Source organism: Triturus cristatus, chromosome 3_2, assembly GCF_964204655.1.
Source record: "Triturus cristatus chromosome 3_2, aTriCri1.1, whole genome shotgun sequence".
NCBI classification, from domain to species: domain Eukaryota; kingdom Metazoa; phylum Chordata; class Amphibia; order Caudata; family Salamandridae; genus Triturus; species Triturus cristatus.
Genome location: NC_140584.1, coordinates 212,544,640 through 212,566,123, shown reverse-complemented (window position 1 = coordinate 212,566,123; position 21,484 = coordinate 212,544,640). Strand labels below are relative to the sequence as shown.

The 21,484-nt window shown below is 42.9% G+C and overlaps 1 protein-coding gene across 1 annotated transcript in view; it reads left to right on the top strand.

The window, feature by feature from the left end:
* Positions 1-20,175, top strand: part of LOC146857041 (uncharacterized) — a 38,487-nt gene extending 18,312 nt beyond the window's left edge. The window contains exons 2-3 of the transcript XR_014979530.1: positions 18,941-19,340; positions 19,610-20,175. The gene's annotated coding sequence lies outside the window, so the exon portion shown is untranslated. The remainder of the gene's footprint in view (positions 1-18,940; positions 19,341-19,609) is intronic.
* The last annotated feature ends 1,309 nt before the right edge of the window (positions 20,176-21,484 follow it).

Here is a 21,484-nt window from a genome sequence, read left to right as displayed (position 1 = left end):
GTTTTAACTTGATTCATTTTATTTTGGGGGACTATGCGGGGTGGTGTAAACCAGAGGAAGCAGGACCGTGTTCTTGTGATAACCATTCTACACAAGACACTCTTCATTTTATGTTGTTCTGCAAACTCTATACCGACATTCGGAAGAAGTTTTTGATCCCTTTATTAAATAGAAAGGGATTCCTACAGGCCAAACCTGCACTACTTTACTTGCAAATGTTAAGTAATACGTGGGATATTTTTAGTATTGCTTCCTTCTTAGTTGCTGCTGTTAGGATTAGGAGGGAAATTATAAAAAAATAAAAAATAAACAAAAGTAATGATATATTATAGCCTAACGTACCCTTATGAATTGAATAACTTTATTTGCAAAAGTTGATTTCCTTGAGAAGTACTTTTAATATTTCTAGTCTTATTGCTGCTATTATATGGAATAGGGAAATATTATAATAATTCTACATTTTTAATGAATTTTCTCTTTTATTGCTATGAAATAAGCTTTTGTAAGAGGCATGTTAATGTGGTTGAACATAATATTGTTATTTTATTGTTGTATATGTCTATGTATATATATGGTATTTTTGTACTTTTATGATTTTAATTAATCGAATAAAGTGGATTGATGATGGTATTGACCTGGCTTGTTGTTGTGCATGGGGTGCACAGGAGGGGCACATGGGATATGCCTTCATGGGGTGTGCTAGTGTGTGGTGGGAGGGGGGGTGGCCTTGTGGTCTTTGTGCCCTGCCCATGCCTGGCGCTGGCCCTGCCTTCTGCATTGTGCGCATGTATTCCCTTGTGTTCGCCGCTGCGGTGACGTGACCGGGACATTGCTGCATGGTGGCGGTAGCTGTGTGTCCAGGATGCTGAGGGGTGACTTTGTGGCAGGTGGGTGATGTGTGGGTGCCCTTGTGGATGTGCCCCTGTCCCCACCAGGGTGGCTGATGTGGATTTGAACCCTGTGTCTGCCTGTGTGTTGTGTTTGTGTTATTGCGTACCTGCGGCAGCGTCCGCGGCGGTCCATTAGTTCCTGGTAATGTAGCAGGTACAGCACCGGAAAGACGTGTAGAGCTGGGTCCATGGCGGTCGTGACTGGGACTCTGGTTTCGCGCTCTGCTGTCGAGTTTCTGCCGTCTCTGGTTGGGCGGTATCTCCGCTGCGGTGTGTCTGCTTGTTTGAGTCATCCTAATTTGTGGAGCGGGCTGAAGCCATTCCGCACTGCAGTGAATCTCCACTGGCTCCCACCGCCGCGGTGGCGGGTGCACTTTGATGGCGGTGCGCGTCTCACCACGGCGGACGGGAAATGGGCCATGTTCGGCCATACTAATATGGCATACGTGAGGCCTGCTGCTCACGGGCGGTAAAAGGCATTTTTCTGCACAACCAGCACCGCGGTGGTGCCACTGCCCGACATCCTAATGGACCCACATAATTTTTCCTGGGATCGGTATTCCAAGTTGTGTGGTAATAACTGCACCCAGACAATTTTCAACAGACAGATTTTTCCAGCAAATGTTTAGCAACGTTTCTCATGGGAAAATGAGCTTGAAAAATGCAATTCATGTAATATTTTTTTCAGTTAATGCTATTTCTATAAGTTATTCGACCTTACCTCCGAGAAAATGTGATGCATTTACATCTAGTAAACTCCCAACATCATGATAACGATGTTTGTCTGGGTGCAGAATATTCTACCCTTTATTCTGCCCCTGCCATAAACTGGGTCTTATTCTCTTTTGGTGCCAAAAGCGAAAAAAAGAAATTGCCATTTGGGGGCATGTCTGCAATGCCCCTGTGGCACTTTTACGGTGCCGGAGCGGCACGTTTTTGATGCTCCAGAGGTGTAGTGTGCTGGCCCATATTTACAAGGCCAGGCAAAGCCATCCTGCATGACTTTTCATGGCTTTGTAAATATGGATCAAGGCAATGCCTTACACTGTGTAGAACGGGCATTCCATGGGTGTTGCTGTAGGTGTTCCCACCCAACACCCAAGGTTTTTTACACTGCCTCAGATTTACAACTTAGTGTAAATCTGGAGCAGCCCCAAAACTAATGCCTTACTGAAGAAGGAATAACAGGGAAACCATTTTTTATTTCTCATCATTATTTCCTCTTTACACAGGTGCTGCAAGCTGCAGCACACATATAATGAGGAAAACACCTCTTTTCATCTTGTAGATACAGTGCATTCCTGCCCTTTTCTTTTGACGTAGGGCAGTGCAGCTAGAAGGCTTGTGGAGCTGTCCTATGCCAAAATATTGTAAATATGCCCTCTAGAATGTTTTGATGATGAGGGTCACAGTCATCGTGCGAGGCAAGGATTGGCGCATTGGCCAACCATGCTTTTACATGGTTCGAGGCCAGACTTTTCAGCTCTGCAGAACACTCAACTTTTGCAAAAAAAACTCCAAGATCCACAATACTGGAAATCATGCCTGCTGGCAGAGCACCTTTGACAGATGGTCTTGACACCTTGTTCTGATCCTCGATTAGGTGAACATTTCAAAGTACCATGTTTACAGAAAACGGTATATCTTCTCCATGGTCCTTCCTAAATTACCAGAATGTTCAGGAAGATCTACAGAGTATACATTTACAGATAGCAATAGGATACAGGATTTAAACCACACTGTCCATCATTGGCTCTACAAAATGTGAATCAAAGTAGGCTGTTACTTTTTTGTCCAAAATGTCCTGAGAACTTTATCTGTGTGTAGACGTTTAGGAGGTGAGCTCTCTTGACTATTCCAAATGGCTTTCTGCATCGTAATGGACTGATAAGTAGAGGTATGGGGATTCCTGACAGTGTGGCCCATAAGGAAGTAGTAAGTATATTGGTGGATCAGGGAGGATCCACAAATCCTTAAACACCAGAAAACAAGAATGGAGCCTACTGGATAGTTACAGACTCCACACTTTCAAATAACAAGATCATAATGTCAAAAAATAGGAGCTTTCCCTTTGGAGGACACCATTTTGAATTCAACTGTAAACAGAGAATGATGTTAAGACCAATGCAGCTTAATATCTTTACAAGGACAATGTCCCTACAATAGTCAAGAAACAACAACCTCCACTAACAGAAGTTCAAGATGAAGATACGGTTAGAATATTAATCACTTGAAAAGAAAGCAAGTAAACATCCTTCCAGAAAGTCCCTAGCATAGAAATTGTTTATTCACCCCTGAGGTGAAAAGAAGTTGATTGCCCGCAGTTACTTGCGCCTTAAATGGTCTTTATTTATTTCGAACCAAGAGTATGACCAAGCATCTCAGAGCTGTTCGTCCAAATGAGTTTTGCAGGGTTGAAAATGAGCAGAGGAGAGGAGAAAAGGGAGAGAATGAAGAACACACTCCTGCTGAAGTTTTGCAAGTACAGGAAGACGTTTGCAACCTATTACACACAGCACAAAAAAAAACTTGGGATAAGAAAAACAAAGAGTAATCTCTTCATTTTTGGAGTGTCACCTCACAAAATATCACAAGAAATTATTTTCCAGCCTTATGGAGAAACTTAATTCTTCATTATAGAAAATGAAAAACTGAATCAGCATTACAGCTCAAATCATCTATTTAATGAACATAAAAAAAAGTTTGGATGCAAAAAATAATAAAGCTTGAGTTTTAGATACAGGAGCAGTTTAAGAACCTTAAAATAAATATGAAATCTATGTGCACAGTGGGTTGGCCACCTGCAGTGGTCTCGATGCTGTGGCTGGCTGGAGGCCTGGCCCTGTAGCACACCCCATCCACATGTGCCCTTCGGCCATGGGCTGTGGGGGTTGGTCACCAGGGAAGGGCTTGGTGCAGGGCCAGGCCAGAAGGCAGGCTCTTGAGTCAATCCCCACTTCAAACAGTCAAATTGGTGCATTGTGGAGAGTATTCACCTGTATCTGGTCAGACAGAGAGCCTTGCCAAAGGCCAGACCCTGCAGTTAACCCTATTGTGCATTGCTGAAGGCGTGTGATACTAGGATTGGCTGTATATAGCAGAATAGGTGTGAGAAGCACGTGGAAGTGTTATATGATCAAAAGAACAGATATTCACAGAACAAACGAAGGTCAAGGGAAGGTTATGATTAGCTTTGATCAAAGACCTTAAAATAAATTTAAACACCCATGAAATTCTCTGAAACGTTGCTGAGAAATGATGTATGATAGCCCAAATTTTGAACATCCTGTCATAATCTAGATGGTTCCGTAGCCAATCTGTTAAATTATGATTGGACTCCATCATATATTACAGAATCAAAAAGTGATCTCTTCTCATGATGGATAGAATTGTAGGAGAGTCTGCCTGAGGACTTCTACCTCATTGTGGAAATGTAATTATGCTCTCAGCATCCGAGGATTGGGTCCCAGAAGATTGTTTAGATGTCTTGCTCAATATTAATATGAGCATTTTATTGCCCCAAAACTGTATTAACTCACCAATTGACGAAGGGGTCCAAATATGTCCTAGAAGGAATCTTTGTGCCTCTCTTAATTAATATCTGACACAAAAAATATTAAATAGTTTGCTGTACAATAAACTCAAGGAACATGCCATACACTTCCAGAATCTGCTCCATGATTGTTACCCTCAGATGCAGTCTAAGTATGTGACCCACCTTTAGATAACTCATCCTTTATCAGGCTAAAGCAGCGGGCAGAGGTGCTACAGCAAGAGGCCATGTCTGTTTTCTACTCCCAATTACAGCCATCTAAGTAGGGAGCAAAGAAACTTGTAGAAATAGGTATAAGCTGTGAGTGATAAGAAGTATGTGAGTGATGTGAGTTGAAAATGAGAAAGCAGCGTAGTGGAGGTGATGTAAAAATGTGTGACTCAGAATCACATAAGCCAAAATCAATGCACCATCAAAGCCTTTTGTAACTGCCAAGGAATTAAAAACATTTGGCTCGGTATGGTGCAATGTTCATAATTCCTGACCTATTGTGGACCTTCATGGCATGATAATTTATAAACTGGTACAATTCAGAACATATCATAAAAGCGATAATTGTTTGCATATTGTGTCCATCCTGGATATGTATAATATAGTGATCTATGAGCATGCAAGGCAGAATTCATCCATGGGTTTCATTAGTCCATGTCTATATTTGATCTTGATCACCAAGGCATGCATTACATATAGGGTGCACTGTCCTTGTTTGTGCTGCTGCTCATGTTTAAGCAGGTGCATAGGGTGCAAACAGGAACAGTGTACCCTACTACAATGAATTTCCTGCCACCAAGGCAACAACACACCTGCACCTGCTCTGAGTGCAGTGCATTCCATGAAATACAGCGCAGTAGATTCATAACTGCTCTGTGTTTCTCTGTAAAGGCAGCAGTATGCCTGCACAATTTGTTTGTTTATGGAGTTTTATATAGCGCGAACTATACCCGAAGGTACCAGAGCGCTTTACATAAGCACCAGTTAGTTTACAGACTGAAGACTGACGCATTCATTTTTTTGTTGTTAGACACGTGGGGGCAGATTTATGTTTCCTGGCGCATCCCTGCAAATCAGCAAGGATGCGCCAGGAATGATGCGTCACGCAAGTTTACCCTTGCACCACACATGATGCGCCGCATTTACAATGCGGCGCATCATGGCGCAGGAATAAACATATGCGTGACGCATCCGATGGCGTAAGGATGGCGCAGAGCTTCAGTTGCGTCGCAAGCGTGACGCAACTCCAGCACTGTTCCAACCTACCCTATCCCTAACATGGTGCATCATGCCTTACGCCTGCTTCAAGCAGGCGCAGGGTTTTGGCGCATTAGCGTTGGGAAAGTGACTCAGTCAAATCTTATAGATTTGACTGAGTCACTTTTCAGGGGCGTTCCTGCGACGGAACGCCCCCCCCTCTGTCGACACGCCCACGTGAAACCTGACGCAGGTTTTACGTGGCGCAGGGCTTTACATCGTGATGCATCTCCATAGATGCGTCACGATGTAAATATGGCGCAACGTGGCGCAGGGTTTGCACCGCCGCTGCATCACAAAAGTGACGCAACGGCGGCGTAAAAGTGGCGCATCTCCAATATAGATCTGCCCCGGGGAGATTACGTGATTTGCCCAGAATCACTGAACGTTGAGCGTCCCTGCCCAGACACGAACGAGGTTCCCCAGCTCCAAGGTTGACCGCCCTAGCCGTTAGGCCACATTCTCTCCCCATATTAAACCGGTGTTAGTGATCCTCCTGCAGGCACGTGCTGTGCGACGTCAACCACCTGCATGAAAGGAAGTGAATTGTAGAAGTATAGATAAATGTTGTGAAAAATGATAGGCCAAGAAAATTTGCATTTTGTGAACTACCTTCATCACCTATGACTTTTGCATCTTTTTAAGGAAACTGAAAATTGCACCATTCTGCCAACATTTTATAAAAATCTGCTTGGGGTGGCTGAAGCTCCAACCCTCTGCGAGGGACTCCCTTAGCACCCCAGTAATTTAGTAAGAGACATTCTATGAGTGCCCTTTTATAATCAGCTATTTTAGAAAATGTATGTACATATTATGTTATAAAAACACAATTTAGGGGTTGATTAGGATGGCGGATCGCCACCACTGGGCCGGCGGTGGCGTCCGCCCGCCATCGCAAAGTGCATCCGCCACGCTTCCGCCGCTCGGCAATCGTTCCGATTGTGGGCAGGGCGGACTTGGGCCACAAAATGGTGCCGGTGCCTAGCAGGCACAGCCATCCATATTAGGATGTGGATTTACTTGGGGGTGGGTGGGGTGGGGGCCTGCACTACATTGCCATTCACAAGGTGGCAGGCACCGCGCGGTGCCTGCCACGTTGTGCATGGCATTGCACAACATGGTATTTCACAATAGCGGTGGATGCTGCAGCCAGCAGCACCCACCACAATGTTGAAATGCCTGATGCGACCGCCGCAGTGGTGGGCACATCATGATTGGGGTGGCGGGACCGCCCCATGGCTGGTGGGCGGTCCCGTTACCGCTAGGGTGCCATCCTAATCACCCCCTTAGTGTCATTGTTATAAAACCATTCTTAGGGAAAAACTTTCCAAAGCTCAGGGGGGCTTCCGACACTTCAGCCATAATCAAAATAAAGTTAAAAAAAGTAACACACCTAGTGAAAGCGACCCTTTAGACAATGTATCTGTGTGAGATAAACCTCCCAATGAAAGCCTTTGGAATTGATACAACCAGACCTTCAAATGGCAAGAAATGCAGGTAAAAGAGAGACGCTGATCACAAACTAATTCAGAGGGAATCAACCGTATCAATACAATACCAGATACATGTTCTACAAGTAGAATAACGTGTGAGGAAGAAAATAATAAACATGGAACATGGGTACATGTATGTGAAAGATAGTAAACAATATTCTAGAATCAAAGAATGAAAAATGAGCGACTCAAAATTTCCACGCGTCAAAATCTCATCACATTTACAACCCATTGAAAACCTGCTTTTTTACTGAAGTGAGGATGCATGCAATGTCCGCTCTCATTTTAATTCTGTGATCAGCAGTATATCTCTCTCCGTCCCTGCTGCAAATGAATCACGAACCATCCCATTGATCAATATCTGGCAGAGTCCTGCACCTCATGCATGACGTAGACCATGAATCACATTGCACCTGTTATGCTGTAAGCTTCTTTAAATGAATGACCTATTTTATCATATTCATTAGGTATTGAAGACGGACTTAGCACCATTTATTTTGCTGACACTCCCCAATATGTGAGATTCAGAAAAAAATGTAAAGATCCATATGTGCATGCTATACATTTTTATAGCAAGTATCCTTCGCGACACATTCTGTTCGTGAAAGTGTCTGTAGTACAACCTGATGTTTAGTCGGCTTTTTGTTATTATTAAAACTAATTCCTATTATTGGTTGGCATCTAACCTGTTTCATAATGTCACACGGTTTAAAATATACAAATATCTAAGGTACACTGAATGCATCTGCAGTGTAGGGCAGTGCTGCCACAGATATGCCAGGAGTCTGTAGGATTGCCATCTGGATTTCAGCAGCACTATCTGTGTTTTATCAGCTATTTCTGGTCATCTAGTTCCCATAATTTAAAACCGTCGTTCACTTCTTGATCGGGACAGTCGGCTGACATCCAAGTGTTCCAATACAGGAGAAAAATGATTTTGCCTCCAGTACACAAGCAGAGCTCCAGTCAAGGTCATGTCCGGGTCAACGTGCCTTCTGGTGTAGCTCGTGCAGCACTGTGCTCAACTAATGAAAATAAAACACTTCAGGTTTCTCCATCGTCATCACTTTCCTTTATTTGGGAGCACTAGCGAGCAAGGCGGACGAGGGAACCAAAAGAGACCTGGCAAATATGCTCCAACCAGCCCTGCTCCCTTCGTATCCTTACACAATCACTCTCTTTCCATGTATCCATTCTCGCTCTCCCCTTATCCCCAAGGACATATTTTTGAGGGAAGGGTTCCCACAATTCCTTGTTTCTGACAATGGGACCCAATTTCTGAGTAAAGAATTTGAGTCTTTCTTAATGCTTAGTGGCATTAAGCATCTCAAAAGCTCACTTTATCATCCTCAAACCAACGGCCTCGTTGAGAGAATGAATAGGGTTGTAGGTGAGTGTGTCAAGTGGGCAGTCAATGGGAGACATGATGTTTACAAAGCACTTGAGAGTATGTTGTGGTTCTATAGAACTACACCTCATTCGTCCACAAAGGTTTCTCCTTTTGAGTTGTTAAGGGGTAGAAAAGCTAACACGAGTTTCCGTCCAGGTTGGATGGGTAAATGGGTGGAATCGCTGTGTGATGTTGAGGTACTTATGAGTAAAGCCAAAATCAACTCTGATTTTGCTCAAAGAAAAGAGAAAACATGGTTTGACAACAAGAAAAGTGTAAAAATTGTTGCTCTTTCGGTGGGGGATTTTGTACGTATTAAGAGTCCTGTGCGCACCAAGAAGGGGCATCCAAAGTTTGGTGATCCAGTCAAGGTTATTCGTATTTACAACAATGCTGCCCAGGTTGAAGGTGGTTGTTGGTGGAATCTGTCTAGACTTGTTAAAACCAGATCTTGTCCTTCTCCTAATGATTCAGGTGTGTCAACCAAGGCACACAACACTTCCAAATTCTTTACAGGACAACGTAGAAAGAGTTCAAGAATTCGTGTTACTCCTCACAGGTTTCGTGACTAAAGTTTTGTGTTAATTTTATTAATTGTATTATATGTTTAGAGTTTAGTTTTAGTTTATTAGGAGGAGAGGAGATATGTTATGTGCTGTAGTCAATGTTAAGTAAACCTGAGTCATTCACCTGTTTCTAGTTGAGTGTGTGTGTGATGTCAGCTCATGATGTCATTGTTAGAATGTGATTATTCAACTGAGCATACTGACTGATGGTGAAGATGGTTGGCAGTTCAAGAGCTGTGTAGTCTTCTACTTCAATAAATTCACTTTATTTCTACCTGCTCCTGAGTGAATTACTACACCCCTCTCTGTCCTTCTTTCCTTTTTCTCGTCCTCCGCTCTGATCACTTTCTAGCTATATTCCCTCTTCCTCCATCTTTTTCTCTCTCTCCTGCAGTCTCCCTTGCCTGCTGCAATTAACCCCAGGGAGTTGGGGAAGTGACAGAGGCACATGATTGGCCCTGGGTTTCAAAACCGGACTCCAAGGGCTCCAGCCCACTGGAGAAATGCCCAGTGGAATAGATGGCCTGTCTGACCCTAGTCCAGAGCGCCTGCACTACCCTCACCCCAGAGCAATTTCACTCAAGACACTGAGGAAAACTTACTTTAAAGGGTAAGATTTTTAGATAAACTGGGTAGCTTTTACCTAACATTAAAATCAATTTCCGAAAGGTTTATTAGAATGAAACATCATGTGTTTTTGTCAATTGGCTCTGAAATCTAAATATAATCATTTTAGATGGGCAACATGGACACATTGTAAATGTTTGTGTTTGTTGGGTGACAGCACTTTCTTCCAGTGATGTCTAACCAGGAAAGAGTACTTATTATATAACTGTAGCTCTATTGTAGCTGTTGCGAGAGTAAAATATAACAAGCCTTTCAGACAACCTCTTGGAAAGAGCAATTGCCATGTTTTGCTTTATTTAAAGACCCAGGCCCTCATTATGAGTGATAGGTTTATTAGGCTGGATTATTCCCATCCCATTAGCTACTTATCCTGTGGGCACTGGTAACCTCAGCACTGGGAAATTCTGACCCATCACAAATTGGACCCTGAGGATCCACTAATAAGTGAGGAGTTACCACGCAAACTTGTAATTTCGGTTCAGATAACCGCAGTAATTCCTTGTTTTCCTCCATACTTTCACATGGTGATTTGTGCTGTATCTACAGCCAAAATCTCCAGTTATAAGTAAAGAGGGCAGCAGTGTTGCTGCGGATCTGGAAATTCTGATGGGGCCCGTAACTGCTGCTATTGGCTCCATGGGAATTAAACCGCCATTTTTAACGAGGGCTCTTGGGTGATTTGGGAGTTCTAGTCCAGTGTGAAGAAAACATTCTGCAGTTTATAGGTCTAAAAAACGGATGCACTGACTTATTTGCTTCTATTAAAAATACTTTATCATACATTATTCAAGTTACAGGTGTAAAAATCTATGAAAGTAAATTATTAATTTTTAAATAAAGTGTGCAGAAATGTGGGGTATTAATTGGGTAGGTTGTGTACCAACGCATGAAATAACCACAAGTGTTACTGTATGCAGTGGCAGGACAAGACTATGGCTCGTCTGCCAAACTTATCCCCCGATTGAATCTACCTAATTAAAGAGCAATCATCGCTTGAGTCCACATTGAGCCTACCTCCAGTGATCCCCCACCTCGGCCAAGACACTGTCCGGCCCCTCTAGGGCTGTCACCGTCCCCCCATATTCCCCGCTCTGTCCTGATGAAGGCCCTGCTTGACTTCCTAATGGGGCACACTCCGGGTTGAAATGTTGATGATTACTCAAGGCCCAGACTGACCAAGACTGTACACATAGCAAAAGAATATTATCAGTGAAAAGAGTCATTGGTGTTACATAATTATCTGGCCTATCCCTCACATGTATATAAAACCTTAACCACTTTGTATATATTGTTCACTTCTTTGGCACTGAGCACCTATGTCACATGATCACCTTTTTATGTAAATATTTACATTATGTTGACAGCCTCCTACTACTGTATCTGTGATTATCTATGAATGAATCAATTCTGATAAACAGAAACAGTACAATGTATCCAGATTTTCTGTTTCAAATTCTTTATTAAATAAGTGTTCTACTTTCCAGGCCTTTGAGATAAGGTTGCTATCCAATTTAAATTAGGGCATTCAGTGCACCACTAAGTAACCTACCTTCTACCCGACAGAACCGTTTCTTGTTCATTTATATATACCCAGGTTCTGAGGGACACAGGGTTACCCCATTATTATTTAACCACTGTAGGTACATAATCACATCCATGATTCCAAAAGACATACATACTCTCTGAACCATATATCATAACTGTCATGCAGAAGGAACTGCACTCACAAATCCAAAGTTACACAGGAATGACAGCTAACATCAGTACCAAGTTTGGACACAGGAATAGGAAAACAAGTTGAGTGCTTTATTCAGCCTCCATATGATAGCTTGAAAAAACAAAGGCCAATGACCAGTCCAAAAGTGCATGTTGTGGGTCATCAAACTGTTGCCCATCCAAACCTGCCTTCAGATACAACACAAAGGGATACCTCTCCTGGAAGTGGAATCTAGGGGGCAGGCCAGGCACCAAAACACAAAGACTAGGGTAGACTGGGGTGGTCCTTGGAAGATAGGGGCTCAAGATTGGGAGTGTGGGCGGGATAAGTGGCAGGGCAGGATTCAGCTATGGGGGGGACTGGGTTTCAACAGTTTGGGAATTTTATAATCATGAAGGGAACAGGGAGGGGGGTTTATTTCCCTTACTTTTTCTTTGGGGGAACTGGGATGGGATGGGGATGATCTTTGGGTTTAATAAAGGGGTGGGGCATTGCAAGGACGGGGAGCTTTTCTTTTTCAGGCTCCTTTGGCTGTAGATTTGGTCTTGGTAGGGGGCTGGGTTGTTTTATTTAGAGGTTTATGTGGAAGGTTATGGCAGTGGTGGCAGCGCCTTCTTTTTAGGTTTGGAAGGGGGTGGATCAGGTTGGGGTAGGGAAGAGGTCTAGGGAAATCAGGTGGAGTTTTTGTGCAGACTGGGTATTAGGAGAGTAAAGGATAGGGGTTCTGGAGGAAGAGGGTTTGCAAGGATGTGGTATGTCTGTGTCTGTTGGTGTGGTGTCTGTAGCAGCTGTGTGTGATGCTGTGGTGTCTGCCTGTTTGTCTATTTTTGCGCTATGTGGTGCAGTGGGTGTTGTGTCTGCCTGTATGTCAGTGGAGCTGCAAGTGAGGGTGTCTTGTGTCTGCTGAGTGCATGTGTGTCTGTCTTTGGCCTCATGTTTGTGTGTTTGTGTGCTGCATGTGGATGTTGAGATGGATGCATGGTCATGTTTGCATGAGTATGAAACAGGTATGGGAATAGGGACTGTGGATGGGGAATAGGGAGGAAGGTGAGTGGAAAGATGGAATTGACTTAAGGCTGCTGTGAGAGTGAGGGTAGAGCCTGGATGGAGCTTAGTAGGGAAGACATGTTAGAGTGAATACCCTGCAGGAAAGATACCATCTATGTCAGCTGATTGGCATGCACCTGGAGGACATTCAGCACTGCTGTCCGACCCACAGAGATCTGCCTCAGGAGGCCAATGGCCTCCACACTCAGGGAGGCTTGGAAAACAGAGGCAGGGGATAAGGTGCCTGGTGCAAAGGAGTCTCCTCCCCTTTCAGGGGAGCGGCCACTGACAAGTGGCTGGGGAGCAGCTGTGAGGGTGGAAATAGTAGGGGGTGGTGGGCTGAGATGGAGTGAACACAGGTCCAGGGGGACCCACCGCCACCTGTGAGGGATCACTGGAGTCGGATGTAGATGACATAGCTGTTACGTTTGTCAGGTCCTCTGTGGTGCTCCCATAACCCTCTGTGCCACTAGTTCCCTCTTGCTCACTGCCAGCATGCAAACCACTGAGGCCAGCTGCTTCCCCAACATTCATGGCACTATCTCCTTTGCTGTCCTGGTGTGATGCTGAAAAACATGTAGAATTACAAATTCAATTACTTGAAATGTTGATATATACTGGCTACATAGGTGTAAAAACAACTCTAACCAGATTGGCATATATTACAATTTGTACTTGGATGAGTACATTAGTATAGGGGTGGGCGGAATTTGCGAAAGTGACTTTCGCAAATTATCGCGAAAATGTTAAAAATCTCCGCAAACACGCGGAAATATCGGGAAGATGCAGAAGTTTTTTTCCCGCCCGTTCGCGGTATTTTCTGCGTGGTCGCGGCTCGCCAACTTACCCATGCGGTTGCTAGCGGGCGCGGCCATCTTGTTTTCACTCTTCTCGCGGTGCATGATCGCGAGAAGAAAGACGTGATCGCGCGACCAATGACATTACTGCAGGCGCGAACTGTCGCGAGACAGCGAAAATGGCTACCAACAATCCAACATCTCGTGGAGAACGCGACCGGATCGGGAAAAATTGTCGGCGAACGCGGGGATTCAGGTAAGGCGATCGCGCGCGCGCAAGAATGTATTATTTTACAGCGCGAGCAAGAAACAAATTATCGCTAAGCTGCGGAATGCGGAAATTTTGACATTTTCGCGCTAAATGTCAAATTATCGCAATTTCCGCGAGCAGAACGGAAATTTAGCCCAGGCCTACATTAGTACGTATATAGCCGTTAGCACATGACTGAAAGTTACAAGACCTGTGCACACACTCACATAATGGTGTCAGAATCAGTCAGTCAAAAGTACTTTATTCGACAGCCAAGAGCCATAAAAGCATACAATATTATAAAAATACACATTCCATCAAAAAACTTTATGTAATAAAATCATGCCGCATTGCTGTTACAGTAATCGTGGTAAAAATCCTTTAAAAGCTATATCATATAAAGTGCAGCTGTGCTAGAATAGTACGCCAAGTCCAAAAGTAATGTCACATTTAAAAATGCAAAGCATAGTTTAAGAGAACATATTTAAACCAACTAATAATGCAAAATTGCTATTGCAATCATAGTCTGACACAACTTCATGTTTCTCCTCCTTTAACATTTTAAACACATGTATGTACCAGCTGATATATTGACTCCAAATTCTCATGCCCTTGTAGTATACCATACTTCCCTCATGGGATAAGAGAAATGTTTTAAAGAAATTGACTACCACTGCAAGGCTTGACAATCAGCATATAGTGAGCTATCCCTAATCCAGACCTTGTTGAACATCAGGCCCCCTGCTCCAGTGAACCTACTTTGATATGTCACTAACAAGATGTAGGGGGCATAGAATAGGCCATTTCACTCTGTTCACATGACACTTGCATATCTGTCCACTGTCAGATGATTCGGTTGTAAGTGTCACATGCATACTCATATATAAGTCACACATAGAAAATAGGATTTGAAAGACAAGATTTATGTCTACAACTATTGTGTCATGTCAGCACAGTGCAACAATGAAATATTTAGTCAAAAGATTTCAACACGGTAAACATTGGTGCATGTAAACACAGCTTATCACACTGCCAATGTCAATGATTGCAGATTACTTAAAGAACATGTGTCTTACAATGCCTCCAGGCCATTTAGAATCCTGAAGGGTGCCCATAATAGTATTGAAAATTATGTAACTTGATATCTATTGACAACACTAGTTACAAGCCAGTGAATCCTGTTGATGTCCACATCTCACCACAACAAGTCAGCCTATCCCTCCCTGATAAATATCATCATTCATGTATTGAACTTCATAGATGCAATTGTGTTCTTCCCCATAATTAATCTGACCTTCTCAGAGGCATGTATAGCACAATTCTAAACATCCCATTTATGGTGCCAAACAATGGATATTTCGGCCTCCACATGTTAATGCCCCTTGTAACACAAATCAATGCCATTGGGAATGCATTAATCTCACATCTATGTTACCCCTGTTACCCAATCACAGACATATGTTGTCACCTACACATAGGCCTAAACATGACACAGCTTGAAATCAGATAGGATGCATTCAAACCCTCACTTAAGGTAAGGGCAAGTCTGACAGGTGACATCAATACACATAAGCCTACACCTGCCAGCCACTATATCGGACAACAGATAGCACCAGTGCTGTTAGCATTTGTTGCACACATATCATTCCCCACCTACAAAGGCCTGCAATTACACGTTGGCTGCTACCTGATTGTATTGTATGCTCAAGCATCACTTAACACATCAGTCTTGTTGCCTCAATACAGAGACCAGGGAAAAATGTTTTTTTAAATGAAATATGTTGTGCATGACCACAATACGCAAAGGGCATTTTCATAAACATCGTGTAGTTATGTGTCCATTCTACAATGGAATAACACTATTGGCAATAACCTGCTTATTTTAGCTCTATATGTTCCATAATCAGAGACATTACCATGCACCTACTACTATGGTTGCAAATGCTACATTTTACACATTACATGGGGGTCTGGAGTCTCTCAAAAACACTATAGGGTGAAAAACTGGCTGCAATACATGAACATGCATGGTATAGTTCACATTTCACATTTCATAAAGGCCAATACTCATCCCTTTCTTACTGCTGTCTGACTCTCAACTGTCCATTGAGTTTGGGATAGGCCACTGCCAGGATGCAGTGCATGGGGGGGTCAGGGTGCGGCGTGCCCCCCTTCTGCCTGGAGGTGACAGGCTCAGCTGGACTGCAGCTATTTTCTTGCTCCAACCTCGCAAGTCCTGCCACTGTTTTCAACAGTGGCCACTGCGCCGACATGTGACCCCCAGGGACCGCACCTTCCGGGCAATGGTTCTCCACAGGAAAACTTTCTGATGGGCGTTGACCTGTAAGGATGACATGGTATCAGACACTTAGTACACATGCAAGACGTAAATCTACAGCTAGTTTGTTACATAGGTCATATAGAGCTATCCTAAGCATAATACAAATTAGCAGATAAACTTTTGTAACACTGTCCCTGTTGTCAAACATGCAACATATTAAAACAGAAAAATACATGTTCAGCTACACATCATACTCCAACCTGACCTTGACCTACGTGAGTATGCAATACCTCTTACTACACTGTGGATGGAACCACACCACAGGTCATATGCAAACTAGATAAATCTAGAAAACAGCTAACCCCAGTACACCATTGTGTCCTCCGGAAGGGAACAGTAGCAGTCTGGGCCTGGACATACACCTAACTAGTATGGGTAATTTACCAGAATCACACTGTCAAAAATAACACTGAAATCTGGTCATTGTGTTCAGTAAACGTTTATGAGACCATATGTAAAGTAATATTAGTGTGTAACTTGTTGATCCCACTCTGTGAAACAATGGACATGTATCTGACGTAATAGGACAAAATAACTACGCTTGTCTGTGTTATACTGTGACAATTCAGTTTATCAACAAATAAAATGTATGCCATATGTGCTAGAGTGAAAGGCACAACATCAACATACCATTATACAACAATCATTGCCACAGTACAACATTGCATGTGATGCACTTATGCTCTGTACTGCAGTTGTCCCAAAATAGTGGCAGGTGACATGTTTGTGATCAGAAATGTGCACATACATCTTGGCATCACTCATGACAGTCTGACTGCCAACTGGTATGGTACATGGTTTTATTTACAAGCAAACATACTGAGAGACAAAATGTCTATATGTAATAGAGAACTGGGTCTGTGCCTCACAGCATGTACTTGAACATTTATTGCTACACTAAAAGCATTTTTGCAAAACCATAGTCCAATGAGACGTGATGATGAAAAAAGAGAGGTTATGTAGCTCAACTGACGGAACACTTTGTACAACAGTAATATTGGCCACATAACTCTGCTCCAGCTCGGTCCACACAGTGCTTACAACCTTGCCTGTGTGTCAGCTCAGCATTATTGCACTGTTGTTCAACATGCTCAACATATGGCCTGACTGAACATTATAACCTATACACCTGATGGCATTCCTACATCTGACATGGCCTTGGTTGAGCATTGTGAATTGCTATGTGAGGTGCTCTGACATGGATGATTTAATAATAATATTGCCTCATGTGTGTTGAGTTGTTGTTGTGACTGTACACATTAACAACTTATCCATACATGCAAATGTCAGTTTACAATCACCATTAGAGTTTGAAGAGCTGGGACTCCACAAGCGATTGTTTGTATAATAGAACAGAAAAGAAGGTAACATTGTGTATAACTGATGTGTACATGCATAACTAAAACAGCATACTATATATGTGATCTATGATGAGATTTGCTCATGACAACATTGATGGAAAGTCCTGAACAGTACTGTCACACATACAGCAGTGAACTTGTCCATAACATTCACCAACACACTTTCATACAATAGGAAACAAATTCTGTTCTGTGTCTCAATGCAAGATTATGCCCTATGTTTATGGCTACCTGACATTTAAATTTGTTTTTCTGTCAGAATTGCGCTCACCTGCTCCTCTAGTGTGCCATACAGCTGCTTATACAGGGGAAGAACCACATCTACCAGGGACTCCAGCTCCTCAGGTGTGAAGACAGGGGCCCTGCTCCCTGTACAGAAAGTCATTGTAGCACCCAGAGGATAAGAACAGCAGCAGAGAGATGGGGAGGTCTGTAAAAGTGCAGTGTCTGAAGGCAAGTGATATGTATTGCAAATTGCAAGGCATATATCTAGACCACATAGGTGGTCTTCTGTGCAGGCGGTCAAAGGGATAGGTCCATGTCAGTTGCATTTTCTGACTTCTTCCAATGGCTGTAATTGCTGGCTGACACTCCACCTACCGTGCAGTTTAAAATAGTAATGGAAGTTTACCATGTCGGACTTCACTGTAGGCTGTGTCCGCCTCTGTTTTGGACTGCCTACCATGACTTTTGAATAATGGTTTGGTCGCTGCAAATACATCTGCCTATGTTGTGGCTTTGTTTTCAACCATGTCTGGATGCACAATATTGCATGTTAAAGGAGCATCAAAATAAATCGTCCAGACTCCCTTTACAAAGTCAATGTGAGAGGAGCCTTATACACTCGTTAGTAGGCTAAACGAGCATGAACGAGCATGAAAGCACAAATGACAGTTTCAGGTTTACCTCTTTCTCTCAGGCAGAAAGCGGCCCATGTCCAGTAACAGGTGTAAATACACAAAATAAGCCACTGTCACCCAATGTGCGATCTTGTGTGCTGTTCAGATGGAGAGGGGGTGTGTGTTTGATGATGTACAGAATCACACATTCACAGAGGGCAATGACACTCAATTTTCAAGCACCCAATTGATGCATTGCAATTAAATTGAACATTGTAAGTGATCTTTATTTTCTATACTTAAGTGTACATCTGCAGATTAATAAAGATGTATGTTGTAAATTGGTAGTGTATGTCATTGTATGTGAAATGCAGAAATCACAACATGACAGTGTCCTCCTTGAAACGTTTGTATGCATGAAGTGCTGAATGCCACTCAAGATGTGTGTGGTGTACAGGATGGTATGCATGACATGATTCTAATGTGTTGAACCAAAAACTTGCTCAGCCAGTAAACATACCAAAGTCTTGTTTTTTTTTTGCTTATAGGTTTTGGACTGTCTACTGCTTGAATTGACCTCAAGCAAATCTATCACTAGTGAATTATGTGTATACTGTACTTTCATTCATATGTTTCTAAACATTTGGTCCATTTACTGAAATGGTATGTATGCTGTAGGAGGTTTAGTTTATTATTATTTTTTCTGCTTTGCAATGATTTGCACTGTCATGTGTGGTTACAAGGTCTTTTGTGTTTGTCTAAGTACATGTTACTGTGGACAATGTGATTTAACACCTACTGTGTATATGCTCCACACATAGGTATCGTGGAGGTGCAGGAAGACCGCTTCCCATCTACAGGCTCTTTCCAGACCTACAAACCATGGAAAAGACAGATGAGATCCGCAAATACTGTCATTGAGGCCCATGAGAGAACAAGGCGGTATGTGGAGCAGGCTTTTGGCCTCTTGAAGGCCAGATTATGCAGTCTGGATAAAACTGGAGGAGCCCTACAATACTCACCTGGAAAGGTGTGCCAGATCATCGTTGCCTGCTGCATGCTCCACAACCTGGCAGTAAGGAAACAAATCCCTCTAATTGAAGACAAAGGAGACCAGCAGGAGCCTCTGGCTGAGGATCTGGAACAGGGTAATGATAACAGTGGTGAGGAGGAAGGAAGTGACTTGCAACAACAGCTTATTAACAACTTCTACTCATGATTGTAAGTATGCAATGAGATGTATTTCCAATTCTGCAGTGCTTATTGTTTTGTAGCTGTGAGGACTATGTATATGTACTCATCAGAGTGTAGGATAAGTGTGCTAATGTTTGTGCAAAACGGGTTTTGAATATGGTTAATGTTACATGCACACTGTATTATTCAAGCTTTACTGGTGTGAAAAGTAACATTGTTGTGGCTGAAATTTAGTTTACTATTACTTGTAAAACATAATTTTTCCTTGCTAATCTTAATTCATATTTTTGTTTCAGTGAATTTTGCCATGTCATCAGCTGACAGGAGTTTCAGAGTTGTGCCATCACCAGGCATATGATGCTGTGTCTGAGTCCAACCTGGACATGGAATGATCCTGGGAATGTCTGTCACAGACTTTGAACATACTTATCTTTTATGACACCTGCTTGCAAATTGAAGGAATGGAAGTTGCTACAATGCCAATAGACCTATTTCCTATCTTGAGTTATTTGTTTTGCAATATGTGTAGCATTATGTGCTCCAAGGCAATGTAGTTGTGAGAACAGACCATGGTACTTTTCATTCACATCACCTATATCATCCATGTGTGAAAATTGGATGTAGCTGTAGATGTGTGTCATCTCTGTATTACACAGTGCAAGTGCCACACCACTGTCATATGCGTGTAACCTCCCTAAAGATGCTGGAAGAATTGTTAGGATGGGTGCTGTTTTACCGATCAGTAGTACTTGCCTGTTTACTTTTAATTTTTCTACCGATGATGTATGTCATTTATTTTGTTTAGGATCTGGTACCAGGTGTTGATGCAAATTAAATTTAGTGTTTCACATTAAAGTTTGCATTGTCAGATGTTACTCCTTCTAAATTGTTGTTTTTTTCAATTGTACATGACAAATTAAGCAAGTTGCACAGATTGTTGAGTGGGATGTCAACTTGTAATGATTGTTTGTACAATTGCCGATCTGTGATTAGGTACCATAGAAATAATTTTGCAAGATGTGTATGTCTATCTCGTTGTGCCATGTTTGAGAGAATGTTTTGCTCCTAAATTACAATTTACATGTACTTGTTGACCTAAGTTGATTACACTTTCATCAGAGTGATCACATGGTAATTACAACAATTTGCAATAGATGGCAAAGTCACAAAATGAGCTGGTATTGATGTGTTAAGTGGATTTATTGTTCAAACATGGTGATTAGGTATGAAAACACATTATAGATCAGAACAAAATAAAACAATGAAGTGAAATTATCAGTGTTGTTGGTTGAAATCCTACAGATTAAAGCCACAGTTTTTGGAGTCCAAAGTCCAACAGTGTAATCCCATCTGAGATGGACTATTTAGTATGAATATTCAACAAAGTGAATGGTTAGCGCACAAAGAAGGATATCAGGGGCAGCGTTTCTTACTGGCTGGGGGTTGTGCACTGTCATCCGACCCTCCTGTATTTTTCCTTGGATGTCCCATCCCATATCGGGTGGGGGATCCATAACTGCAGGCTCCAGGGGTACTGAGGATTATCCGCCTGGCTCACCGTCCATCCCTGAGGCTTGCGCAGAAGTTGACAGGACAGATGTAGTTGTTCCACAGGGAGGGGTACTTGTATGTGAAAATACCTGGCGGATGCTGATACTGATGTCTCTCAGCACCCCATGACCTCGTCCATTTGGTCATTGTGTTGTTCTCTAGGCAGTGGGCTAGGGACACCTGCAGTCGTTTGATGTCCTGGAGTTCTTGAAAAACCTAGTCCATTGCTCCCTGGTACCCCTTGGTCCCTGGTACCCCTCATAGGCAGCCATTACTCAGGAGAGGTTGGCCTGGGCATGTGAAGCAAAGGCTGTTAGCATACATGAGCCCACACATCCCCTCCCACCACCCCTAACTGTACGGGCTGGCACGGTTTGTGCCTGTAGTGTCGAACCAGATCTTCCATCCTCATTGATTGTGTTTGGGTTCATCAGCTCCGGAGTAGACTGGTGCACTGGTGATGTTGTGGCCTGTGGTAGATTGTGTGTCTATTGGAGTAGGGGTCAGCTGTGAGTTGGTAGATGAGGTGGTAGATGTCACATTGGACCCTGCTGGACATACTGGTGCTGTCTGCCCAGCCAAACCTGATGAGCCAGATTCCTCCTCCTCATCCAAATGTT